Raw genomic sequence first — 4,622 nt, 5'->3', positions numbered from 1 at the left:
AAGAAGGGCAGCTTCCCCCATCACTGATGAACTGATTGACCAGCAGAGAAACTTTCTGTTTTTAAAATGTTTTGATGTAAGGTGCAGCATATTATATATGTAATATCCAAATACCATATTTATATATTATTTGGATATAATATACATATGTGTAATACATGTTATATATTATATGTAATATATAACACACATGTAATATATGTGTGTGATATACATATATATAAAATATCCAACTTTTATGTGTGTGTGTGTGTGTGTGTGTGTGTGTGAACAATCCAGAAATGGTGGCAAGAGTATCTTCCATCTCACCTGATCTTCTATAACGGAACTTTGATGCTCCTTCTACTGAGTGGAGAGGTCTACGCCCACTCCCCTTGAATCTAGGCCGCCTTATAACTTGTTTGCAGCCAGTAGTCAGTGATGGAAGTGATATTGCACGACCTCTAACACTGAGTCCTTAAAGGTGATGTGGCTTCCACCCTGTTCATTGGAACACGTGGGCAGGGCCCTGAGACACCATGCCATGAACGGGCCCATGATGCGGCCATGCTGTGAGGAAGCTCAAACAATCCGACATACAAAGCCCTTCTCGAGAGGCTTGTGAGAATACACAGAGAGGGAGAGATATACAGCCAGCCCCTGGCTGCTCTGGACCTCTGATTTCTAGCTCTAATTACCTTCTGACTACAGCTGCATGACAGACCCCAAGACAGAACTGCTCAGCTGAACCTTTCCTGAATTCATGACCCACAGTAAGTGCAAGAGATAATAAAATGATTGTTGTTTAAACCACTACATTCTGGGGTGGTTTGTTGCACAGCAAATTGTAACCGGAATAAATGGCAAGGCCACAGGTTGATACAAGGCCCAGGAATGGTTACTAGTTTGAGGCTCCGGGGATGCTGCCTGGTTCAGTCTTCTCAACCAACCACCGGAAGCTTCTTCCCTCTATTCTTCAGAGTTAGCAAAATGGCACACCCTCCACCCAAGCCAGCCTGTGAGCCTTCTCCTTCCCAGTCACTTAAATGGACTCCCCTGCCCTCAAGAATCAGCACCCATGAAATGGCAGCTTACCATCATCTTCCCCGTCTACCTCCACCCCAAAGCTTAGAACGATGGACCTCAGCCTTACCGCCTATTAAAAAAAAGTACCTAGGATACGTCTACCCCTCCCTAACTCTACCCAGATTCTGATATAGCCGGTGTGGAGGAGAGCCAGGTAGTTCTGCCTGCAGTTGGAGACATTTATTCCAAGAAGGTCAGAACACAGAATGTGAAAGCCACTTTGCCTGGAATCTAACTCTCAAATGTCTTCTCCAATGAGCCATGTTGAGGTTGGCAGCTCCTTTCACCCTCACAACAGGGATTTTTTTTTTTTTTTCTGGATTCATTCTGAAGCCACAAGCTTTTGGTCCCCCATGAAAAGGCTTTTGCTATGTTGGATGGAACTCACTGCTCTGACGCTAAGGGTGGCAGAGGCATGAACATTCAGAGCTGAGAGCATCCAATGGCTCTCCCATGACATCTGGGATATCTCTGGCTGAAAGCTGGGGAAATAGGGTCACCAACTGCTCCATTAGCCTACTTTGGGTGGACCCTCCCCTTCCTGACCCTCACACCGTCCGGCCCCCCTACACCAGTTATTGTGCAGTGGGAGATTGTCGGTGCTTCCAGCAGGATGGTGCCCAGCAGTGCTCACCCCTTACCCCTGGTCTGGCCACCATGTGTGACTCACTCTGTCCTTTCAGGGTTCATCCCAGAACTGGAGCTCACATTCCCAGAAGGCTTTGCTTTTCAGGTTATCGCCAACCAAGGCTAAATGCTCTGACATTGTGTCTTTGACGTGTCAAACTGTTCACTTGTTCACTGCAAACATGTAATATATATCATACTTTATGCAACTTTGTTTTGGTATTCCTTCTTTTTTTTTTTTCCTTTTTAGCCCCTAATATTTTGGGACCTTCAGAAAATCAAAGTAGCCCAGGTCTTGCTCAAGTTCTGATTCTGAGCTGCTCCAGTTATCATCACATACTCGTTTCCTGTATATTCTTTGGATATTTTGATCCTGACTCCACCTGTGAGAGATAATAAAATGATGATAAAAAGCTTGCTGAAGGTAAGGACCTGGCATCCTTTTTTGTATCCCCCAAAACCACCTTGTTCATAGTGCCCAGGGTCTGACAGTGCATGACCACACCACGGAGTTGTTTTATTTTTATTTATTATATTACTACTTTTCTTTTTCAGACAGGATCTGGCACTGTTGCCCAGGCTGGAGTGCAGTGGCATGTTCTACAACCTTCACCTACTGGGCTCAGGCAACCCTCCCACCTCAGCCTCCTGAGTAGCTGGAAACACAGGTGCACGCCACCACGACCCAGCTAATTTTTGTATTTTTGTAGAGACAGGTTTTCGCCATGTTGGCCAGACTGGTCTCAGTCTCCTGGGTTCAAGTGCTCTGCCTAACTCGGCCTCGTGTTCCATGCTACAGAGCTTGGAATTTATTCTGTAGGCAATGAGATGCTTCTCAAAGACTTAAAGCAGAAAAGTGGCATAGACAGATTTTCATTTAATAGACTAAATGGCTAATAGACCATCCTGGCTAAATTGTGTCAACGGATTACAATAGAACAAGATTAGAGGCAAATCAGCTAGGTACCTGCTGTGAGCAGTCCAGATGAGAGGCGGTGCAGCTGTGACTTAGGGAAGTGTTGTTGGGTGTTGGACAGGAAGGAAGAGACTTGGCGAGTGTTCCAGGGGTGTCCTAGCTTGAGCTCCCCCCAGAAGCAGGACCTGTGACAAGGGCTGCTGTGCAGGCTGTTTAGGAATTGATGCCAAGGAACAGCAATGGGGGCTGGGAGGAGTGAAAGACGGAGGTGGGCTTGGTGCGGTGGCTCACACCTGTAATCCTAGCACTTTCAGAGGCTGAGGCAGGAGGATTGCTTGAGGCCAGGAGGTCAAGACCAGCCTGGGCAACATAGGGAGACCCTATCTCTACAAAAAAAATTTTAAAATTTAAAATTTAAAAAATAGAGGGAGGAGAAAGAGGCACCCCAGTGTGGTATTATTGGCCTGGTTACCTCCGTGGGCTGCTGGGACTGGATCCCCTGGAGACCCTCTGAGGAAGCATGTGAAAGATGCCTCAGAATTGTCCACCCAAGACACGGATGGAAGGAAGATAAGCCCATCAGCTCCTGCCCCTATTGGTCAAAGTTTGCCCCCAAGGAAAGCCACCTGCCTTGAGCTTCCAAGTTTACACACAAGTCAGAAGAGCTAAGCAAGTCACTACAGGCTTGGACAGAAAGCCTGCCACAGCAGATACCTACTGCCACAGCTGTCAGGCGACAGCTTTTTGTTGCGGTTGTCAGAGCAACACCCAGGAGCAAAAAGGCGAGCCAGGTCAGGCGCAGTGGCAAACGTCTGCAATCCCAGCAATTTGGGAGGCTGAGGCAGGAGGATTGCTCAAGGCCAAGAGTTCAAGACCGGCTTGGCCAACAAAGTCAGATCCCTGTCTCTACAAAAAATAAAAAATTAGCCAGGCATGGTGGTGCGTGCCTGCAGTCCCAGCTACTCAGGAGACTGAGATGGGGGAATAGCTTGAGTTCAGGAGTTCAAGGCTACAGTGAGCCATGGTCATGCCACCACACTCTAGCCTAAGTGATAGCGCGAGACCCTGTCTTTAAAAAATTAAAGGAAAAACGGTGAGCCAAGAGCATGTGGGAGGGGCATGAAAGGGAAGTGGGCAGAAGAAGCTGGTTGGATAGAGGAAGTGAAAGGAAGAGACACATTTGGACAGACAGCCGCCCTTCTGGATTGAGTAACCACGTGGAGAGTGGTTCTTCATCCACCCATATAGTGAGCACAAAGAAGAGAAGAGATTCTCAAAGATAAGGGATTTCATGGGGAAAATGCCTCGTTGAATGGTCTGCGACCCTTGAGGGAAGATGTTCCAGAAGCTCTGGGGCTTTTCTCTCTGTGGCCAGTGAGGGGAGGGTCCGGCAGTCACCAGTGGGAGCCATCTCCTCCCATATCCCTCCCACCTGTCCCTACCTGTCCTGCTGGTGGGATAAAGAGTGGGATTTACCTCATGACAGCTGCCTTATGGCCCCGTGAAAAGGTGCTTTGGGCTGGGGTTGGGGGGAGCACATCTCCAGGGATTGCAGGGTATGAGGGGGAGAACTCTCCTGGCCTGGGAGTCAGGGAAGTGAAGAGATCAAAGCAACACAAGTGCTGGGAACAGATGGGGCTTCCTGGGCTCCGGTGCTAATTAACCAGCTCTGCAGCTCAGGGCCTGGGCCTCATGATAGTAGTCTCAGGGCCCCTGGGGTGGAGGGTTGAGCACACAAGGCTACACACAGGCAGAGGGAGAGGGACGATCCTGGGAACAGCCATCCCTCCATTCCCTAATCCAGAGACCACTGCCCTTCTTGGGCCAGAGAGCAGCAGCTTCTAACACAGATCTGGGCTTCTCACTCAGCAGGTGCCAGGGACCCAAGGAGACAAATGGAGGAAAAGGAGGGGACGGAAAAGATTGAGGAACCCCTGCCCCAAGGAGGCTTCTGCCACCACCCACTGGCCCCAGGCCAACTGGAGCCCAGATGATAAGTGTGAAATTCCCAGAG

The 4,622-nt window shown here is 48.8% G+C and overlaps 1 long non-coding RNA gene across 1 annotated transcript; it reads right to left on the bottom strand.

Annotated features, from left to right (window-relative positions):
• Positions 1–1,875: 1,875 nt before the first annotated feature.
• Positions 1,876–3,964, bottom strand: LOC140710451 (uncharacterized). Its single transcript, XR_012091471.1, has 3 exons — positions 3,913–3,964; positions 2,660–2,805; positions 1,876–2,075 (listed from the first exon to the last, which is right to left on the bottom strand). It is a non-coding gene; the product is annotated as an uncharacterized lncRNA (long non-coding RNA).
• Positions 3,965–4,622: the final 658 nt, after the last annotated feature.

The sequence above is a fragment of the Chlorocebus sabaeus genome, chromosome 2, assembly GCF_047675955.1.
Source record: "Chlorocebus sabaeus isolate Y175 chromosome 2, mChlSab1.0.hap1, whole genome shotgun sequence".
In the NCBI taxonomy this organism is placed as follows: Eukaryota; Metazoa; Chordata; class Mammalia; order Primates; family Cercopithecidae; genus Chlorocebus; species Chlorocebus sabaeus.
Note: the sequence above shows the minus strand (reverse complement) of the source record. Positions and strands in the feature narration are given on the sequence as shown.